This window comes from Carassius gibelio, chromosome A9 (assembly GCF_023724105.1).
Source record: "Carassius gibelio isolate Cgi1373 ecotype wild population from Czech Republic chromosome A9, carGib1.2-hapl.c, whole genome shotgun sequence".
In the NCBI taxonomy this organism is placed as follows: Eukaryota; Metazoa; Chordata; class Actinopteri; order Cypriniformes; family Cyprinidae; genus Carassius; species Carassius gibelio.
In genome coordinates, this window is record NC_068379.1 from 23,839,881 (window position 1) to 23,863,682 (window position 23,802).

General features: G+C 35.3%; 1 protein-coding gene across 11 annotated transcripts in view; it reads left to right on the forward strand.

Annotated features, from left to right (window-relative positions):
• Positions 1-8,010: 8,010 nt before the first annotated feature.
• LOC128020034 (microtubule-associated protein 2) overlaps positions 8,011-23,802 on the forward strand; it is an 89,715-nt gene continuing 73,923 nt past the window's right edge. For all 11 annotated transcript variants that reach the window (XM_052606550.1, XM_052606553.1, XM_052606556.1 and 8 more), the window contains exon 1: positions 8,011-8,071. The gene's annotated coding sequence lies outside the window, so the exon portion shown is untranslated. The remainder of the gene's footprint in view (positions 8,072-23,802) is intronic.

The following is a 23,802-nucleotide window of genomic DNA, read 5'->3' on the forward strand; positions in this document are numbered from 1 at the left end:
CATACTCTTACTGAGGTCATTGGATGGTTAATACTACAGCAATCCATTAATCGCTCATACGTTTCACTGCATTAGCTTGCCATTTCAATTTCAACTTTTGCTTTGCCGTTGTTTTCTTTTGTTTGTGTAATATAACTGAGGGTTTCCACAAAAATAAAGCAGCACAACTGATTTCAGCATTGATATTAATAAAAAATGTTTCTTGAGCAACAAATCAGCATATTAGAGTGATTTGTGAAGGGTCATGTGACATTAAAGATTGCTGTAAATTCAGCTTTGTCATAACAGGAATAAATTACATTATACAGTACTAAAATGGAAAACAGTTGTTTTAATTTGTAATAATATTTTACAATGTTACTATTTTGCTGTATTTTTGCAAATAAATGTATCCTTGGTGAGTATAAGAGACTTCTTTAAAACTAAAAAAAAAATCCATCTCCAGACTCCAAATTTTTTGAGCTGAACCTAATTTAGTTTTATTTTACATCACAAACGGTATGTTTGTCCAAAATCATTTAGGCTCTACTGTTCTCAGTCCTTTTTAAAACACAGTGATGCTCATGTTCAGTGCAGATCTGAAGGTCATGTTGAAGTCAATAGCTGCTGTACAGTTTTAATGCAATCCCTGGCACTGGACTCTGACTCATCCGTCCCAATCATTAATGGTCTGGAACTCTTCTCTGCTCTGCTGGTTACTTTCTGACTAGGGGGGCTAATGATCCTGAAGCAGCAATGCTATTCGTAACAGAGAGAGAGAGATTGTCAGGGCAAGTGAGCGATTTCAGTGGAATGGTTTCTAATGCAAAAACACACCTCATGCTGTTAAGTTGATTTTCTGTCAGTGCTTTGCGGCACCTCTGGAGTCAGTGAACGAACTACAAAAAAATAACTACAAAAGCGAATAGAAAATGAATGCCAGGAACTTTTCATTAAATCACCTGGATGTGTAGGATCTTTTAATGTCAGTTCTTCTGAAATCCAGTGTGTGTGATGATGTAAGGTGTGTGTAGGCTGCTGGGTGGGTTTTGTCATAGTCTTGCGGTCTATCCACAGTCCTACAGCTTACTAAATCGAGAGAACGAATTAGTAAATTATGTGCACGATTTAGCAAATCGAGGGAACCAAATAGTAATTGTGTGCATGTTTTAGTACATCAAGGGAATTAATTAGTAAATCATGTGCACTTTTTCGGACATCGAGGGAACGAATTAGTAAATTGTGCGCATGATTTCTATATTTTTTCTTGAATGTCATGTGCTGGGTTCCGTAATTTCATAGTTGTACTTAAAATAAAAATATTATAAACTGTGATTCTCAGTAGATTCATATGACTAGTTTTTTAGTTTGTTTTTAATTCATTCAGAGAAATTAAAGGCAGTATTAAAAATACTTTAAATAATTTGCAGTTATTTTAATATATCTTTTTTTTGCATTTTAGTAATAGAATTTAATCTTATGCATTATGTAATTTGCAATAGAAATGTTACAATGTGAAAAAATTATGAATGGCCCTAAAAATGCTTAATTCTCCGTATGCTAAATACAATATTTCTTACTGCTTTCATTAGATTTTTGGATGAAATGACCACCAGAGTCAAGATTACAGGAAGGGCAAGAGGAGGCAGCGCTGCTCTGAGATGCCAATGGGTACTTCATGTGTTTAATTCCCTTTGGTGTTTCACTTATATTCACCACAAAAGATGTTCAAGGTAGTAATACTGCTTTGTTCTAGACATCTCCAGCATTAAACCCAAGTCTGATCTGGTCTCCCAGAGTGATGACAGTCAGGTGGAGGAATCTTCAGAGGATACACCCACACAACAGAGAAACTCACAGTTCTGCCCTTCAGCTAAACTTGTTGATAAATACTGAATATTTGAGTTTGAGCTAATCCAAACAGAGATACATTTTTCTTACAGGGAATGTTTTGCTAGTTAAAGGTTAATATTCTGAGAAAGATAATCACATACTGTCCCTGTTTACTTTTCTTTTTTTTTTTTACTTTAGTTCTCATCGGGCAGGAGAAACTGTGAGATAATTTTCAGCACTGATGACATTATCATTCCTACGTCTCGATTTGCATCGGTGAAAGTGGAAAGACTTAAGTTTTAGGGTTTTACAGGCAGACATTATTAACTGTTTATATTGCAATAGATCTTCACTACTGTTCAAAAGTTTGGAGTCGGTACTTAAATAAGTGAACTGATTCCTCTGTCATAAATCGTGATCAACCCATAATGAACATGCTGTGCTCCTTTACATATAACTCAGCTTATGTAGATCACTTTTCTTCTCGTAACTTATCTTCCACTGTCTTCAAATTAGTTGGCTTCTTCATTTCTTCTTCCCTTTCCTTGTCTTCATTAATGTCATTAATGTTTTGTATTGTGTATTTTTTTCACCTTATGAAAAAAAAGGGGTAATTTTCCTATGCCCATCAAGTCATATACAGTTATACTGTAAAATGTTATTACAATCATTTATATATATATATATATATATATATATATATATATATATATATATATATATATATATATATATATATATATAATTTTTTTTACTATTTATTCCTGTGATGACAAAGCCAAATCTTTCAGATTCTTTTCATTCTAATAAGCTGATTTGGAGCAGAAGAAACCTTTCATATTATTATCTGCTTTATATTCAAACCATTTTTGTATTGAATTGCCATACCGTGATGTAAGCGTTTGCTGCTACCGCCCACCCACAGAGCGCTTGATAGATTTTCGGTGAGTCACTTTCAGTAACTTGGCTGATGAATAAAGATGTGGATGAATTCATGTTTGAATTTCAGTTTTCCCCCTTTCCTGTATCCGACTGTCTTTACTCCCTTCAGTTGGCGAAAGTCCGATATTTTGCCTTTATCGAAAAGAGAGGAGGATGAGCAAGAGGAAGGGATGGTTGGTTTGCTATATTATAAACTCTGTAGGCCATAAACAGTGGTGAATGTCAGCAGTTGCAGGGTGTTGTGAAGTGATGGGCCTTATCTTTGTCAACTCCGCGGCTCCTGCTGGGATCAGGACAAAAGACACAGGATCAGGTCTGTGTGTATTTTGGGTTATTGTAAAGCTATATTATTGCACATATATTCTCCGGTAAAATAAAATCAGATTTTTATCTCCACAGGTCATCCAGGAAAATCTGCTCTTCTGTATCTGTGAGAGACCATCGTGCTCACTGTTTCCCATCTGTACATTCTCCCGTTCCCTTCACCTGGACCTGCAGTTCCTCTGAAGATTCATCAGAAACCAGTGTGAATGAAAAAGAGGTAAAACCTTCTTGATAGGGAAAAATTAGATCAAAGAATTAAATGATCAAGCTTGTATTTATTTGTTTCTCTCTTATGTAGCCAACGCAACCATGGAGGAGACGTACGTTCCCCCTGACTGGTGAAGATGAGGAAGACTTGAGGTGTGATCAAGATACAAGCGTTCTTTAATTGTACGTCCTTATTTCCATTCCTTGTGTCTCAAATCCTTGCTTTTATAAGGAAAAGATGTGAGATTGAGAAGTGAGAATGGCTCAAAATAAGATGTATCTGTCTAACTGAATTAGCTTTTTCATCAAGCATTTCAAATCAGTGTCATATTTCTTCACTACCTTTATCTTGTGGGAGCTTGATTCATATAATATAGCTATATAACTCCCTCTAGTCTATAAAGTGCCATACCTCCCTCTATTGGACATACTTGGAATAACATGCACATACTACAGTGACATATTGCACATATTCAGCAAGCAGGGCCATCCTTAGCTGATATGTGGCTTGGTGTGGGGTAGGGAGCAGGGGTTGGGGGTTCCTGGTCCCCCTTTGTCCGTTCACTGCGGTGGCACCAGTTGCACCCCCCAAGGAGGGCCCTGTCCACAAGGATGCATTCATATAAATTGACCTGTTATTTTAAATGCTTCCTTGGTGAGCATTAGAGCCTTTTTCAAAAACATTGAAAAGCCATATCCAACCCAAACCTTTGAATGATAATGTAAATAATATCAGATTGGAATCACGTTTAGAATCAGAGTCAGTTTTGGAGTTTTTACAGGAGTTGATAACTAAAATGTACAATTACTATAGTTAAAGTTAACAGAGGAACTGAGATTATATTGTGTTGAAATGTAGTGGAGAAAATACATATTTTTCTTGCTTGTCATTGGTTTGACTGATGATTATGTGCTGATTACAGACTTCCAGAGCACAAGAGCACAACATTTGGGGCAGATCAGGAAATGACGTCATACGACGTGTCCAAAGAGAGAAAAAAATACATTTCTCATCTTAAAAGTTCTCTACCATTTTGGGGGAATATATACAACATATATAAATAGAGATTTAATTGAACTGAAAATTGCATTTGCGAGAAAATAGCCTGTGGACAAGACAAGAAACGACTTGTAAACGCTGTAAACTACTTGACAATTCTTCACAGTCTGTATGTGAAGCTTTGACAGTTCAAAATCCTATTACATTGCATTGTGTGTGTGTGTGTGTGTGTGTGTGTGTGTAGTCTTTGATCTCTTTCAGCAATAAGCTGATTAGGCCATCTCACAAGCAGCCCACACTCACTAAGGGAAAGGCTAATTGGCTGTAGGCTAAGTAGGGGTCAAGGTTGTCTATGAGGAAATATTATCACACTTGCTTTCCTTCTTATAGCTCAATGACTTTTTCACCCTGGTACTGCACTTCTTTAAAGTCTGAAAACTCCTCACAACATTAGCTTAAAGTCTTTTTGAGCTGCTTTTTTTTTTATCAAGCATACTAATCAAGAAGGATCTGATAGAGATAAAACACATTTTATCGAGTTTTTTTTTCTATTAGATTTTTTACAAATTTAATTGTTTTATCAAATCTTTTTCAGTATTTAATTAAATATACTACATTCATCTTGTATTAATTTCCATCACAGTGCTCTCTGCAGCAAATTTTAGGGTACCCTAGATATATATGCCTTAGAATCAGACAAAAAAAAGATATTTTGGAATGGACTATGACGGCTTAAAATGCTGGTAGACAGTTCACTAGGTTTTGGAACATTATCAGAAATCTCGCTCTCACTAGAGCTGTCAGAAATGTGAATAGAGCCGGTGTGTGTGACGCATAGCCACTGTATTGATCTACACTGCTCTGAGAGCTCGATAGGACTCTCTTTCATTCCCATTCTCTTTTGTTGTGAACTCTGAGAATGGAGATCTTTATTTATAACTCCAATGAGAGGCTCGATGATTTACTTCTGCCAGCAGAGGGAGTTTTACAGGGACTATGGTGCAGTGCGATGATATGCACCGCAGATTTATTATTTTGTGGACTTAAATGAGAAACAATTTGTAACAAAGTATTCATAGACCCCACTAGTGTTGTTAAAACTAAACAAAAACTGCTGAAATAAAATACAATATACGTATTAGAAAAAAAGCATAAACTTAAAAAACTTAGCAAATGCTAATATTGGTATAATAAAAAAATAGAACTAAAACTAAAACTGAAATAAAAATAAAAATAAAGCTAAACAGAACTATTTTAAATGCAAAAACAATAAATAAAACTTAAAACGGAAAAAATATTCACAGACTATGTGTTGTTAAAACTAAAAAGCGATTAAAAATAATGCTGAAATCAAATACAGTGTTAGACCAAAAGCATATACTTAAGAAAAAAATTTGTAAAGTTGCTTTGACGTAAAATAAAATACGTTTTATATGTCAATTTAAACAAAATTGACTAAAATGAGATTAAAATAAAAAAAATACAATATACATATTGGAAAAAAAACCCTTTAAAATAAAACTTTAGAAAACTGAATCTGAAAAATAAATGAACAGAAAATAGAAATATAAAAAAAAAACAGAAAAACATAAAAACTTAAAATATAAAATCAAATTCAAATATTCATAAATATTATTATTTTAATTTTATATTAATATTATAGTATATAAATACTATAAAAATAACACTGGACTGTGCAATAGTATTGACTGAAGTGATGAAGGGTTCAATTCTCCTGAGAGATTTCTGTTTGCACACTGATCTGTCAGAATCAGTCAGACTGCACTCCTGACTGCTGTGGGAGACAGAGATGACAGAAATGATACACTAACTCTCCTCAGTCAAATACTAATGCACACCCAGGTCTCACCCCTATTTGCCTTTCTTGGACGCAGGACTGTCTCCATAGTGATAAGGGCTCTTCAAATGCACTGGGCCTTCATTCAGCTTTTCTAATTTAGGAAGTGGAGAGGATGGAAGAGCGTATCATTTCTTTTGAGTGTCTCTCTCACTTTGCTTCCACTATATTTTTGTCTCTGTGACAAAATGGTTCAAACTATATCTTTTTAATTTAGCTATGTAACACTGGCAAGCTTTTGAGGTTTGAAGGGCGGTGTTTGTTTACTAAGCTGGAAAAGAAAATCCATTGTGACTATCAACTAAAATGTACTTTGGTGTAAACATGTCAGTTGTTTTAACTGGCCTCTTGATGTATATTCATAATTTATAGGTCTCTTATTTCAGCCCGGAGATGAATGTGGTTATACTGAGTGTGAGATTTGAGACATGTAGTGAAGTGAGGTTGTATGTATTACATGCTCAACCTACCAAGTGTTTGCAGCTACGTCCAATTTAAAGTCACACATTCAGTTCTCAAAGGGATACTTCACCATGACAAAAATTTTTTAATTGTTATATTTTATATTATATTCCCTACATATATATACACTACCATTTAAAAGTGAGGAGGAGGTAAAACAAAATCTGCATTTTTTTAATAAAAACACACTATTTCATTTTATGACATCTTTCTTATTAGGACTGGCTCTATACCACTTTTTCAGAACCGATATCTGCCCATTACGATTACGATACGAGTACTATCAGTGTAGAATTTCTATACCTTTCTATATTGAATTTCTATATTGTTATAAAATACATTCATAAAAAACAAAGTAATATATTTATATATAAATATACACTATTGTAGTCAGGATTTGAAGTGGATGATCAAAACCTTTCATCAAAGATGTCCTAAAATCAAAATGATAATCGTATTGGTGTAAGGACAACGTTAACTTTTTTGATACACTTCAATATTTGCTCTATTTTACATATGATAGATAAGACAAACAAAAAAGGCTATTAATAATCTTTCATGTGCAAAAGTATTATAATACTAAAGGCTCAAAATACGGAGTCGCACAAAGCGCTTATGTGCATCCAGTGCACAGAATGACAGTGACTTGAATATTCATCTCTACCTCACATTAAACTGTGGAACGGCTTCAGAACACTTGAAATACAGTGCACGAAAACTTGATTGTGCTTTATAATGTTTATATGGCTTTCGTGGGGCTTAATAATAACACAGAATACTATATACACTATATATGATTTAGATCGGTCCCGATCCAGCAGAAAAAAACAGTATCGGAGCGATACTGATACCGAATATAGCATCTGCGCACCTTTAATTCTGATATGCTGATTTGGGGCTCAAGTAACATTTCATGTTTATTTTTATTTTTTTTGTGGAAACCTTGATATATTGGTTTTCAGGATTTTGATTTATTAAAATTTGAAAACAACAGCATTTATTAGATTTTTTGGTAACATTTTTGTAAACATTATAGATGTCTTTACTGTAATGCATCCTTGCTGAAAGAAATTATTTATTTCTTAATTTTTTTTTATTATTATTGAACATTCAATCACAATTGTTATTGAAGTTAATGAATATATATGTAGTAGGCTGTGTGTACTATATATTTTTTTACTTAATTATATAATGATATTTTTTTTAAGAATGTTTATTAATGACACCTAATTTAGCGTTGCTATTTTGCCTCGATACATTATATGTAGCATTTCTCTGGATGTCCATATGAAACACACCACACTGCAGCAGTTACATTGGCTCGTCCACACTGTGATTTACGGTAATTATTCAGTAGTGGGCGGGATTACGCGGCAGTGGGCGGGATCTAGTGTGGGCGGTTCCTCACCACCGGCGTTCACTGCGCTCAGAGTGGAAGCCTGCAGCGGACGCAACACGCAGAACAGGTAAAGCACTATGTTTCATTATTTACAGAAAGCCATAATATCGAGTTTAAACGGTCAGCATGATTTGCCTATGCGCATTTGCATATTCTCTGAAGTTTTCTGACACGTTGCTATTTCAATTCCTCTAATCCGTGCTTTTGAAGATGGTAATGGGACAGAAAATCCTTATTGCTTGAGAAAGGACGCTTTGTTCCATTCACTGCATTGGTGCTGATAGAGACTGTTTCAGATTGCTAAGATATATCTAACAGTCCTTATTCCCTTTAGATACATTGCTTAACTTTTGAGAATGTGGGCCCACTTCAAATGATTCTCACAGGAGTACTGAATTTCTTTACTTTTATCCGTTTAAAAATGCTTCTTTGTCCTGAAATCCCTTGATTTTTTATGTTATCCTGTTTGTTTTTAAGGGAGTGTATTATTAATAAAACTGATCTGACCTGCTTATGAAAAGGAGGAGACCTGATCAAAGACATGATTTGGTTTTGTCGCAGGAGAGATTTTGCAGTCCAGCAGAGATGGTGCTGAAACAACAGCTACCAAGTATCCGAGCACTGCTGAGTTATTCTGCACCTAAACATCCTCTTATTTTTACCAGTGCTGATTTTGATGTCCTATTGTTTAACGTTAATGTCTCTGCTGAAATGTATATCAATAACAGCTGTTTGTGATTACCTTTGATCAGTGTGTTTTCCCCATCTTTAAAAACCTGCCATCAAAGGTTATGCTCAAAAAGATCAGAATCAGTTTGTGCTTTTCACACCATTGCCTTGAGACTATGTAAAATACTCCATCAGTGATGACGATGCTGTTTCTGATAAGACATGATGCATTCCTGCATTGGCAGTATGCCGGCTCATGCTTATTCATGAAAACAGAGCTGTGAGGTTTAATGCAGCACCCTGCACTGGATAACTGATATCTGCTCAGTCCTTGTGTCCCTATATCCATAAGTCCATTGGCATTCGAGTGTTAGCATGTCTTCATGCCACGCCACTGGTCAGACACTTTGACCATCTGTTAGTAGACTGCTCTTTTCGTCAAATAGAACAACAACCTGCATTCACACACACACACACACACACACACACACAAACACACAAACACACACTGGTAGGGACTTTCCGTTGACTGCTGTTGCTTTTATATCGAGTTAATGATTTTCTCTGTTCATTCTATTAAACATAACCCTAACACAAATCTTTATGCATTTTTGAGATTTCATTAAGATGCTATTTAGTCTATGTTTAATAAGCAGTTTCTTCATAAGGACGCTTTCCAGGTTTACTTCATTTATGCAAAACAGGACCCACACACACATTTTTTATTGAATAAAAAAAATGTGAAAACAGCAAATATCTTAGATATAGTCTAATCCATTAACTCCCACTCAATAATATGTGTACTGCGCAAAGAAATGAAAGTCATAATTTGCTCAGTCTTGTGTCGTTCTTGTGTCGTCTTTTTTCTGTCTAGCACAAATTTGGATATTTTGGTTGTATATTTGACTATAATTATTTGGTAATTAATTAATGTTGTTTGGAAAATTTTTCAAATAACTTTTTTATGGTTTGCCAAAGAAAGACGACACGAGAGTTGGTAAAATATTAGGATAATTGATTACATCATTCTTTAAGCAGAAAGGCAGAAAATTAATCAATTAAAATAATAGTGCTATTATTATTACAATTAATAATTATTAACAGTAATTATTATTAAGCATGGCACTAGTAATGCCAAAGTCATAGGTTCAATTCTCAGGGAATGCAAGGACTGATTTTTTCTTTTTCCTTGAATGCAGTAAAAAAATCTGCCAAAAACATGATTGTAAATGTAATTAACCTCATGACTTTTGTATTTCCTTTTAAAGGAATTTGTGTGAATTCTATTGTAATATAATATGCAGTGAGTCAATTGTCACCCACACTGTTAATTTTTTTTAATTGATTTTCTTTATTTAAAATATTAAACATAATACAAGATTATATCCAGTGTTATATCCAGTGAGAGTTAAAGAACAAACAAAGAGATCAAAATTACATTATTACAACCTTTATGCAAACAATTGCTCCGCCTCCACTTCAGTGAATGTTATGATTACATTAACATTTTAAAGAGAATGGTCATTGTCCTTGTCTAGTTTTCTGTTTTCAGTTTTCTGCTTTTCCGGGCTCAGAGAGCACCTTTGTATGACAGCCTGTCGTAGTGGAGTCGTTATTGTGTCATGGTTTTACCTGTTGTGCACATGGCAAAGGGCTGGATATTGGAGCACCACTACTAAGTTTCAAACCGTTTTTGTTAGGGAATTATGTACAAAAGCACTAGCTGTTTTATTCAGTAGAGACAATGAGTCATAAACTCTTGCCTGATTAGATTTGCATGGTATGATGTTGTGATCATTGATTTCCATTGGTTGCGAACGCTCTGAAGGCACAGGTATGCCTAACGCATCTCAAATGAAATGGTAGCGAGGCACTAATCCCAGCCACCTTCCCAGGACCTCATGCTCCCTGGATCATTGAGGATGTAGAGTCAGGTGGACACGCTCCGCTCAGGTCCTGACATGATGGGAACCTTACAGAGGAAATATTCTGTTAAAAAGTTTAACTTCAGGACATATGTTTGTATGTCAGTTGCTTTAATTACTCTGATTCTAAAGCAGAATCTGGCATGTGGTTTTTAACTTGCATTAGCAGAGCTTGAAATAAGTGAAATAATGGGGATTTTGGTTAATTTGCCCTGATTGCCTGCTGCAAATAAGATTTAAATCAAAGCTATTTCTACTATACTATTTGAAGTAAGGAAAATGCATTGAATGTTCTTTGGCATTTTGTGTAATACATGGCTTTCACAGCTTTAACAAGGCTTTGTGTCTTTGACAGGTTTGACCTTTGCTACCAGATTAATTGACATATATTTTGATCAGGTACAGTCAGTGTGTGAGAGCATGAAGTTCATTCGGCTTGTGTAAATGAGCACAAGTGTGTTCGGAGGGTATAGGCTCTTACTGGAGAAATGTTAATGGCAAGTGAGCTGTGGAGCTGTGGACCCTAAAACAATGATCTCACTGTTTTCCCCGTGGACTCCCTAAAAGCAGGTCACTTCTACACCCAATTACTGCAAGCATCTAACACTAGATAGCACACATTCCACAAATGTAGAATAAGTGTTGCCTCGGCAAACGTTAAATTTTTTGTTTCCATTATAAAGAACTGAATCGCACAGGAATAGATTTGAAAAAAAAATGAATCACTCAGCTCTACACGTTCAGATACTACTGCTACTACTACTAATAAAAACACCAACAATACATATTGTTATTTTAACAATGATTTTGCACATATAATATATTAGCTCGAATTGTTTGACTAACAAAAATATACAGTTATATTTAAATGCAGTGGAATTTTATTCATTTATATTTTACGTTTTTTATTTATTTATAAATGATTAAATGTATTGAATATATTACTTGTATTAATATTATACAGGTTATATTATTATTATTATTTTAACAATAATTCAGCATAGTATATCAGCTCAAATTGCTTGACTAATCGAAATAATGAATTTAAATTATATATATTTTTATTTATACTTTATTATTTGTATAGAATATTTTATTGATATTAATAAAACAGTATTATTAGTATTATTATTAATTTATAATTTTAGAATTTATCGTCATATCATAACATGCATTCATCACCTATGGTATATTTGACCTTATTGACTAATTAGAAATATATGATTAGCAGTTAGATTTAAAAGCATTTACGGTGTATTTATTATATTTATTGAAATCATTTATTAATTATTATCTGAATATAATATATTAATTATATTAATAAAACATAATATAATCTAATATAATATAATCAACATATAACATTATAATATTTTATTATTGTTTATTTTTATTTGATATTTACATTAATAAAAATAATCATTATATACATTATATTTTATTTATTAATTGATGTGTGTGTTTATTTATCCATTGAGAAAATGTTAACTGACCTTGTGTGCCGGATGGAAACTTTAGTGTCTCAGGTTAGATGTTGTCATTGCAGATTGCCTTAAGCTGTCTAGTGGTGTAATCTGTCTGCCACTGTTTGACTCTGAGCCATCCATGGGCTCTTCTTCCTCCGTAACCCTCCCCCACTAAGCTTCAGGCAGAACAAAGGACTGGCATCTTTCTCTATACCTTGAACCTACACTGCAGGCAGCTGATGAGGAGGAGGAGGCCGGTTATCAGCAGGAGAACCATCACCCCATCTGATCCATATCCCTATAATTTCCCCAGGGTTGGAGGGCAGCGTTAGCAATAAAGGTTCTTCACACCCAGTTTATAATAATTTTATGTGCCTGATCTCTGAAGGAGAACATTTCTTTGCAGTGCTGGATAACAGTTTCAGTTTGGACATGATGAATGGGTTATTGTCATAAAGGCAGATGTTCTCTGTAAGCTCATCTGCCTGAAAGATAAATGTGTATCTGGGAGTGTTTTAGTGTGCATGTTTCACATGGTTCAATGATGTATTGAGCTGGGCAAATGTAGTGCGTGATTCAGAGCTTGGCTGATGGGACAGTAGGCATGAATGTGTTTTATCAATCTGAAAGTAGACTGATGATCACAAGCTACTGTATGTTTATGAAAGTTTAGATTCAAGACTTTTAAAGGGACATTTAATAGGATAGAAAAATGAACACTCTGTAAACGTTCATGTTTTCCCAAACCTATGTAACATTCTTGCTCATATGGAATATAAACAGGGAACTTTTGAGGAATATCCTTGCCACTTTTTTTTTTATAAATTATATGGAACTGGAGCTTCCAAGCTCCAAAAGACAAAAACACCATAATTATATAAAACAGTTTCTAGACTACACAATAATTAGCATTACATTTAGCTGAACTTGAAAGTCATATCAGTCAGATTCATAAATGAACCGTTCAGGTGTTGTGGAACTTCTGATTCAAAATTAAGATTTGTTCATTAATCGGACATTGTCATTTCTTTAATCAACACAAAGCTTATATATAAGTCTAAAAGATCTGGAATATAGAGCTTAAATAATGTCATTTTTATGCTGATTTTAATGTTATTTTTGAGTTTGACAGCCCCAGTCCCCAATTACTTTCAATATATTGAACTGTCCATGTTATTCACTTAGAAATTAATATTTTGTTTCAGATAAAGTATTACCCACTTTAAAAATGCCATTCAGGATTTTCAGATTTTATATGAGAACACAGCCAGTGCACAGTTGCTATTAATTCTCATAAAATATATTATGTCACTTTTCTCTGCTTTCTTTTAACTTTTTTCATGCCTTGAACTGACCTCTTCATACTGTTAGACATGTGACTGCACTGTTACTCCATGTGAAATAGTTAGGCGAGTCAGATACTCGTATTGGTTACTGAAGTTTAAGTGAGTGACCCTTGGGTTGTTTTGGGTGATGGTGTTAATTGAGTCTGCTGTAGGTCTTGGTAGAGTGAAGCTCTCTGAAGATGCTTTCTGTTATGTACAGGTAGCACGTAACGTTTATGGCACAGATTTACGTAACTTGTGATGTTGACGAAGCTAATCCATGAACAGACACTCCCCTCTCTGTATAACTGCAGCCTCAAATGATCCCTTTCCCTGCCAAAGCCTTATGTCATGCAGTCAGTGTGTGTGTGTGTGTGTGTGTGTGTATGTGTCCCAGACCAGGATCTGCTCCAGAAAACATTTTTAGAGAGACTTCAGGAGTCACCTTCTGAATAAATTAAATAACTGTCATCCTAGAAAAGAGACTTCGGTGGTTTACATCACAAGCATGACGAGTAAGAAAAATCCATCTTATCAAACAAGAGGTGAAAATGAATATCTATTTTTATGCTAATCCTTGAAAATGTAATGTTATGTGACATTTTATAAAACTGTAAATGGACATATTTTTTTAAGAAAAGTTCATTTTGGCAAGCCAAAGTTTCTCCCACTTTTAAAAGCACCATTGAGATGGTCATACAATATACAGTTAAAATAGTAATATTGTCAAGTTTCATATTTTAATACATTTTAAAATATAATCTATTCCTGAGGTGGCAAAGCTGAATTTTCAACAGCCATTACTACAGTCTCCAGTAACATCATTCTTTTTTTATTATTAATATCAGTGTTGATAACATTTGTGCTGCTAAACATTTTTGTGTAAACCTTGATACCTTTTTACGATCCTTTGATGAATAGAAAGAACATAACAGCTTTTAAAACTACTATATATAGAGAGAGAGAGAGTAAAAATTTAAAAGTCTCTGCTGTCACTTTTGATCAGTTAAACACATCCCTTCTGAATAGAAATGTTAATTTCAAGTGTAGAAATGTGAGATATAGCATATTCTAGTCTTTCTTCTTTTAGCTCTCTTTCATTCCTGCAGTGGATGCTGGTGGTTTATGGAGCAGTATGTGGGTGTTGGTTTTGCTCTAGCAGAGGAGCAGGGTGAGGCAGAAGCTAAGCCTGTCAGAGTCTGGGCTCCAGACAGCTGTATCTGGCTGCTTCAGCTCAGCCTCGCTGGCAAGGCGTTTGCACGCAAGACCTCCAACTGAGCTGTCACTCAAGTCAGTGCTGAGGTCAGAAACATACTATAGGCAAGTACACAAATGCAGATGCTATTACTTGGCCAAGTTGCACATGGATAACGTGCACTTAATACTCAAGCAAACCTATGTACTCTCTAAGCATCTGAGGAGAGTTACAAGATATATCATCTACAGTACACTACTGTTCAAATGCTTGGGGTCAGTAAGATTGCTTTTTAATAGGAATTAATCATTTCATTTCATGAGAATGCATTCAACTGATAAAAAATGACAGTTAAGACATTTATAATGTTACAGTAGATTTCTATATGAAATAATTCCTGGTCTTTTGAACATTTGAAATATTCAGCTTTTACACAACAAAAATAAATGACATTTTCTACACACATAAACAGCTCTTTTAAATTGTAATAATATGAAAATTTTTTTACATTGTTTTTGATCAAATAAACACAGCTTGGGCGATCATAAGAGACTTCTTTAAAAACAATAAAACATCTTACTGACTCCAAACGTTTAAACAGTAGTGTGACCTACTCAAGATTCTCGTTGACCTTAAGAAGCGTATGCGCTAATGTCTGCCTCTTCAGCAATGATGGAAATAACTTGCATTGCTTATGCATTGTGCTGATACATTTTGGAATAGAAGTGTTATGTAAATATCATGTTAATAGTATAAACAATGATCTATATTAATGTAAAAAAAAATTGTGTTAACTGTGATAAAACCGTGGAATGAGAACAACAATAAAACAATATATATACAAAATAAAAGCTAAAATCTGAAAAAAAATATTAATGGAACATTTTCTGTTACATTGTCTGATTTCCCATACCAGACTCTTGGATATCTCTATTGTGTCCAAAAGAACCACCCAATTAGATTGTGTCTGACGATAGAAGTTAAAGGGGGGTCAAATGCTCGTTTTCACTCAATATCCTGTTAATCTTGAGTACCTATAGAGTATTACTGCATCCTTCATAACTCCAAAAAGTCTTTAGTTTTATTATATTCATAAGAGAAAGATAGTCTGTACCGATTTTTCCCGGAAAAACACGACCGACTGGAGGCGTGACGTGTGGGAATCACGAGCGCCAGTAGGCTTTTGCGTTGAGAGCGTTTGGAAGCTGTGACATTACCTTGAGGAAAAAAACATCATCCAAAACAAACCATGGCTTACAGTCAGATTCGGCCGTTTATTTATGATCCAGAATCAGATCCCGAGGCTGAAACTGAACGAGAGCAGCAGCAGCAACGACTCGCTCCGAGCGGGGCTCGAACCCGGGTCTCCGATGGGAGGCGGACGCACTAACAAGGAGGCGGAGATATTTTAAGCAGTTTTACTCACCGCCTGCGGTTCCAACACACGATCGTGACCCTTTTTCGTTGGGATTGCGTCATCCTTAAGAAATAAACGATACGCAAATCCGGCGTCAAAATGGGCCTTGTTTTTAAAACCAGCATCTTCGAAATGCAGGGAACAAACACAAACACTTGCACAACTCCGTTGATGCTCTGTAAAAAGTATTTTTTTTTTTTGGTAATCTGTGCAGGGTTGTCTTGCCCTGGCAACCAAAAACACACTCCTTTTGTGACATTTCGCGACGCTCTCGCTCTGGTCAGTGAATGTCTGTGCTCTCAGTGCTCTGCTCTACGGGAGCGCGTGCTCTTCCGGCAGAAGTGCCTTAGGACCCATATAAGGAAATTCCGCTCCATCTAACGTCACACAGAGCCATACTCGAAAAAAACTTTCCGAAACTTGTGACAAACCGGAAGGAGTATTTTGGGAACAAAAATACTCCTTCAAACGTACAACTTAATTTTTGAAACTTTGTCCATGTTTACCATGGGAATCCAACTCTTTAACAGTGTACAAAACTCAGTATGCATGAAATAGCATTTCACCCCCCCTTTAAGTAAAAATTACTCTAAAAATTGGAAAAACTTAAAATATTTAATATTAATAGCAATAATAACAACATGTATGAGAGTCTAATGTTGGATGTCTCTGTGTGCGTGTCTGCATACTGAATGGAACACAATATTCTGCTGTAATCTCCTCTTTTGGCATTGATAAGGGTTAATAAAGATGTGTGAAGCTCATATGATAACATTGCTGTGTTGCGTTTGTACATTTTATTTTCACCAAACAGGCATTCGATTGAAGATTCCTTCCTGTTTGACTCTTTTCATTTTGTTTGTGTTGTAATGACCTTGTCCAATTATTTAATGATGCCTTTTATCATATAAGCATTAGTACCATTGGTTAATGGCGCAAAGCTCTAATGGTCTGAATGTATGCGTCACCATGGCAGCTGCTGCCATGGAAACAGTAGCCATGTGACTCTAGAGTAATGAAGACTTTGGAGCACACAAAGAAGCCTCTACAAAGATGTGTCCATGTGGAAGAAAACGGGTGAGGTCCTGGCATCGCAGTCCATTTAGGTCGCAGAGGATGGCCTGGACTTTCGTTTCAAGTGCTAGATTGGCTGCTGGGGAAATCCTGCTACTGAAGTGAAATGGGGTTAAGGCGTAGTATAACTGACAGTTGTGACCCACTGAGAAGCTAACATTGCTCATTTATAACCTAGAGACTTTTATTTTAATAACAGTCAAGCTTCGTTTTGTATAGATCTGCTATTGAGTTTATATGATGCAGTATGAGACATAGCCAAAGGGCTGCTTTATATGGCAGCAAGCACTCAATTTCGTGAAGCTCTGTTTTATAACCTTATAACAGGTTGAGGTTTTCTTTGCTTCTGAGAAACAATCGCCTGATTACATTTCAATTGTGACTTCTATTGTTAGGATTCCTTTTAAAAAACAGTTTTTGAATGAATGTTCCTGGTTTAGTCGAGATCTGCTCTGATCTGACAGAGATCTGACAGCTTCTGTGGCATCAGTGTTCCTCTCGCAATTTGTAAAAGCAAACAAAAACAGCCTACTTTTTAGTAACTTACTCAGCTGGGCATCCTGAAGTGTTTAAAAGCAGAAACGTGAAGAGTGAGAATAGTAATTCATCCATACAAAAATGTTTGTTATGATTTGGGAAATGTGAAATGGGAGCATTTAGAATTTGTTCCATGCAAACAGTAACAAACTTAATGGACAGACTATATATTTTTAATTGAATTGTATAAACCCCAAACTTTTGAATGGTGGTATGTACAGTATAGTACATTGCTATTAGTTGGTCACAATGGGACTCTTTCATATTAGTAATAGCAAGCAACAAAAATTTATGTATAATTAAAGAAACAGTTTTATCTTTTTAAAACGTTTAACACACTTCTCACTTTCTCATAAAGCTTCATTATGTCCAAAAGAGTGATTGTTTCTCAAAGGCAAGAAGAAGACAGCGATTAAGAAATATCTCGCGTCTCTTTTATGAAGGAATGCTTTTACTGTGTTGTGTGACAGACATCTGAGAGACTGCAAGACATTTGAGGAGCAGCCATGGCAGGCGTAGGATGTACCTTGAGCAACTGCTTGATTGTGTGTGGGCTGAAGACAAGTGTGTGTATGTGTGTGTTGGAGGTGAATGTGTGGGCTGAAAGACGTTAATGTGTGTTGCGTCCTCTGTGTGGGATGTGAATAGGTGCAGGTAGGTAGGTGGAGCCGAGGGGTACAAAGTGACCATAGTGACTCATTTTGCCATTATCCAGAATTCCACACTTTTTTTTTTGTCTCCAAACAGTGTGGCTAGAAGGGGTGTCAGAGCTGTGCGGGGAGATGTGACGCCCATGTGTAGGCAGCAGTGTGTGGGCTGCTGCTCTGTAAATGTGTATTTTTAAAGAGCCAGGCCCGTGAGATCGCTCTTCCCTCATCTATCGGGGGTGGAACACACTCAAGCGTGCCACAAGCGCAAGGTGGCTCGAGGCTTCTGTGAATCGTGACTGAGTTTTCAGTACAGAGTTTCTGACCACAATTTGGGAGCACAAATGCTAGAAGTTTCACAAGCTTCCACTGCAAAATGTTTTTAGCTTTATTGTGCCTAAACTTACCAGTGAAGCACTGCTCACATTTTTTAAATTTTTATTAGGTATGTTAAAGCAATGGTTCAGTCATTATGTTGTACCTGTAAGATTTGTATTTTTTTCATGAAAACAAATATTTGAAGAATTTAAAATGAGAAAAGTGGCATAAATGTAGTCTATAGAAGTTGTGGTCCAAATTCCATTTTACTGCTGCCGTACAATAGTTTTTGTGAGAGGACAGATTTAAATTGGATCAGTGAACAAATAATTTTATGATGCGGTTCTTTTCTGTGTTGATTCGATTCTCAAATCAAACTGATTCAAAGTGATTCAGTCATGAATCAGAAATATTATAACAATTTAATTTACCGTCCAACAATTTAAAAGTTTTCCATTTGAATACATTTTAAGACTATAAATAATAGATTTTAAGATTGTAATTTATTCCTGTGACTGCAAAGCTGACTTTTCAGTAGCAAGTATCCCAGTCTTCAGTGTCATATAGTTCTTAAGAAATCCTTCTAATATGATTTGGTGCTCAAGATTTTATTGTTAAATTTTTTTTTTTTTTTGAAACGGATGCATTTTTTTCATGATAGCTTAATAAATGTAAAGTTCAAAAGAACAGAATTTATTTGAATATGATAACATTATAACATTATAAAGTCTTTGCTGTCATTTTTGATCCATTTAATGCATTACTGCTGAATAAATGTATACGTTTCATTAAAAACAAACAAACAAACAAAAAAAAACTTTACAGTCTTGTATTTAAAATCACAAAGCAGGAAAAAGAGCAAGGCAGTTCCCCGTGTTGCAGTCCATACTCCTTCAGTCACAATGTATGTCAACATTTCCAGTAAATAACTGCCTAAATTCTGTTATTTTATTCTCACCCAAATCTATTGTATTCAGAAAGCTTGAAATATAGTACACAAGTTGTATGGATCACTTTTTGATTCTTCTATGGTGTTTTTATTTTCTTTCTGTGGTTCTGGAGGAACAAGAGCCATCACTTGAATTCATGTTTTCATCCCCTGATGTTGGTGCTGAAATAGCGTATAATGAGAAGTGACAAAAAAACGTCTCGACTGACTTATTTTGCGCTCTTGAGTTTTTTCCCCATATTGAAAACAGAAGCGGCTTTGTTTTTTTTGCAGTGTCAGTGCTCTGTTGTGCTTATCCAAGGCACAAGTTTCTTGAGGCATCTCTAGCTGTCTATCCAGATGCCAGAGGAAGGAGAAGTCCTGAGAAAAACATGTTTGCATTTCTTCCAAGTCAGCAGCTGTTGACAGGCCATGCTTATGAAAGTCTTTGAAATGAACTTGATTTAGGATCAAATGGATCAGTATACAATGGCGTTTTTGTATATGTGTGTTTCCCCTCTGAACTTGATTAAGCAGTCCATAGTTTCTCCTCACACAATATTGATTGTGTGGTTTCTGTGGAGCGGAGTAGTTGAACCAGTCAGAGTTGCTGGGATGTTTCAGTGGACTACATCTAAACCCCCCCATAAGACAAGCCAGGAATATGAAATTTCCCCAAGAGTTGGTTCTATGTGGCTCTATGAAGAGTGAAAATGCTGGCCTGGAAAAGACAAGTGAGTCTGGAGTGACTGAAAGAAATGAGGTGAAAGCACAATGAGATTAGCTGTGTTTACCTCAGAAATAATCTGCATCAGTTTATGAATGTACGTGAGAATGTATTTAAGTCTGTAAAGTTTCATCTTGTATGTGATGCTTAAATAGATGAGGAAACAGTCTATCATGGAACAAATAAACAGACTGAAAAAATCCAGCATACAATAACACATCATATTGTAGACCAGGGGTATTCAGTAAGATGTCCGGTCTCTATATTTCCTCTATATTTCCTTACCAATAGAGTATATATATATATATATATATATATATATATATATATATATATATATATATATATATATATATATATATATATATATATATATATATATATATAAATAAGCAGCCCATAGCGATACAGATAGATTTAAATAATTATATTTTCGTTTTAAATATGCTTAACATAGGCTACTGATTAATAATGCTCAATGTAGATGGAAAAAAAAAGGTCACAAACCTGGTTAGAATGGTCAGACTCATATACATGTACACACACATACATATATGTATATGATAGGTAAAAATAACTATATTTGCAGAATCAATGATTTCTGCACTTTTTTTCCCCCCAAAAGTATCTATTTTGCTGCTTAGATTTTTTGCTGACCTTGTTAACATAACTGCATTGTCCGAAGCTCTTAATGGCCCTTTAGTGTCTTTATAGAGAAGCAACGCACACAGTATGGGCTTGAATAAAACGTGTTAGACTCTAGAAAAAATAAAACATATTAGAGGATATAACAGCTATAAAGATTATTACAATAAAGTGCATCTCTATTCGACCAAAAATTGTGTAAAAAAGATCAGCATAGTCATTTTCCTATATATTTTTTCTTTGTGTTCCACAGAACAAAGACATGTTTTGGAAGAACATGAGTGAGTAAAATATGACCGATTTCCATTTTTGGATCAACTATCCCAATTAACAGAGCCAAATGCATAAACACACTTTTTAAACCCAATATTTTTGGTGTTTCGCATAGTTGTGCTCATTCTGTGGGACATCCTTTGAAAAATAAAAACATAAAATCCTTTTACATTTTGCACTGGTAAAGCTGCTGGAGTCACTGCTTGGTTTCCTGGCTGCGGTTTTCGACATATGCATCCCAGAGGTTTGGAGTTTGACTGCCATGAAAGACTGTCCTGCTCATGGAAAGAATAGATCTCTCAGTGGAACGCTTTTTATTAAACTGACCTGACGTCATGACCTCATTGACCTGTTTGGCTCATGCATGCTACCAGAAGAAGGTGTCAGGCAATGGCCTCCTGTATTGGTCCTGAGACTGTATTAAAGCAAGAGAGTAAATAGTTGTTTTTAAATTGTTTTCTCTTTACAGTTCTACAGCATGTTAAATAAGATTTCATGCACAGTATATAGTCACCTCCATTGAAAGAAGTCTTCATCAGGGTGCAGAGAGAGGTCAGAATCTCATGAGGTACATGAACGCAGGTGATTAACGACTAGATGTGAAAATTGCTTCAGACCAAAGCACCACAGAGGTAATTAGCAGTAATACAATTGTGAATTTTTAATGGCCATGCTGTTCCTTACAAATGGGCGCACAGGAACCTTAGACAAAGCATTACTTTGGCTTTCTATACAAATATCAAGGGATAACCACATTAAATACATAAAAATACATTAAAAAATACATTTAAATTTGTTGTCTCAGGGTTGAGCAAAATTTGTAATCAATGAATGAGTTCCTTTTTAATACATTTTGATCCTTTTATGAAAAAATTTGCTGATTTTCTATTCATTTGAGCCCTTCATCCCTTTTCATTGTCATTTTGAATCAAAATTGGCACACTTCACAAGAGATTAGAAGGAAATTTGAGGCAAAAATTAACCTAATATATTAACTCCATCTATTAATCCTATATATATATATATATATATATATATATATATATATATATATATATATATATATATATATATATATATATATATATATATATATATATATATATATATATTTTATTCTACTTCCTTTCATTTAAATTTAAATTGTATTTCTGCAGCCAATTTCAGGCACCAGATTGGATTTCAAAAGCCATTCTCAATACAATTCTGAATGACATACAACCCTGGAAGGCTGAGATGCCCTTTCTGTTAGATGCAGGCAGTTCACAAAGCACTGTGGACTGTGAAATCGAAACAGATTTAATATACAGGATTTGTGTAATAGCAATGGCTGCTACAGTATATTTATCCACCCTCTGAGAGGCAAAGCATCAAAGTGAGTCATCTGAGGGACATTCAGGGCCCAGGAGAAACTACTGCCGGTGGTTTTTGTTTCCATCCGTCTCTTGAAGGTCTTTCTAATGCTGTTATTTGTTGCCATGGAGACTGACTCTCTGAGTGTTGCCCTGGTAACAGTTCTGGTTGCCAGCCACCCACTGCTTGAAGCAGAAGAGTCTTTGCACAACCCGCTTTGCTCAGTATTTAGGAAAGGGTTAGTCAGCTGCTAAGCTGGCCAAAACAAATACCACAACGTGTCGGTTTGTGAAAAGGAGAAAGATCGTCAACATCTTATTATTTTGCTTTGATATTATTGGTTTCATTTGAGGACACATCTGATTACTTCTCATTGTTCATTACCTTAGCATTTAGTTATTATCATGCTGGAAGGCTTCACATTGTTCTGCAGTCACTTGTTTCTCCAGAGACATTGCTTTGAATGAATAGCCTAAGTGAAATTAAATGAGGATGGCTGTAGACAGGTGATGAAGTTTAGTGGTTTAGCATCTGGTGCTGCTGTGTAAATGATATCCCAGCTGGGTCTGAAGTGAAGATGTGGAGAGCCGCGGCCGCCGCATGGATGGGAGGAAGTCATGTGTGATTTTGATGGTTATGTATACATCCTGTACCTTTTAGCTGTCGGGAAGCTGCTGTCAGTGGTCTCTTTCCAGATGAGGTGCAGATCCACTTTGTCCTCTTGTGTAAAAGGGCACAAACTTCTTAGTGGGACATCTGTTAGTTGACCCCAAAATAAAATTATGTCTGCATACACAATTAAAAATACTACATCAATTTCGGCAACAAAAAACTCAGACTTCATTGGTTCCCACTAGGGCTGCAACAAATGATTATTTTGTTAATTAATCAACTAATCGTCAACTAATCATCAATTATTTCACAGATTAATCAGTAGGGTCTGATAGATTATTCAGATTTTGGGATTAGTAGTTAAAATATTGGCCACTCACTGGCCACTTTATTAGGTACATCTTGCTAGTACCAGGTGGGACCATCTTTTCTCTTCAGAACTGCCTTAATTCTTTGTGTAATCGATTCAACAAGGTGTTGGAAAGATTTCTCAGAGATTTTGGTCCATATTGACATGATAGTTGTCGCAGTTTCTGCAGATTTGTCGGTTGCACATCCATGATGTGAATCTCCCGTTCCACCACATCCCAAATGTGCTCTATTGGATTGAGATCTGGTGACTGCATGCCATTTGAGTAAAGTGAACTCATTGTCATGTTCAAGAAACCAGTCTAAGATGATTTAAGT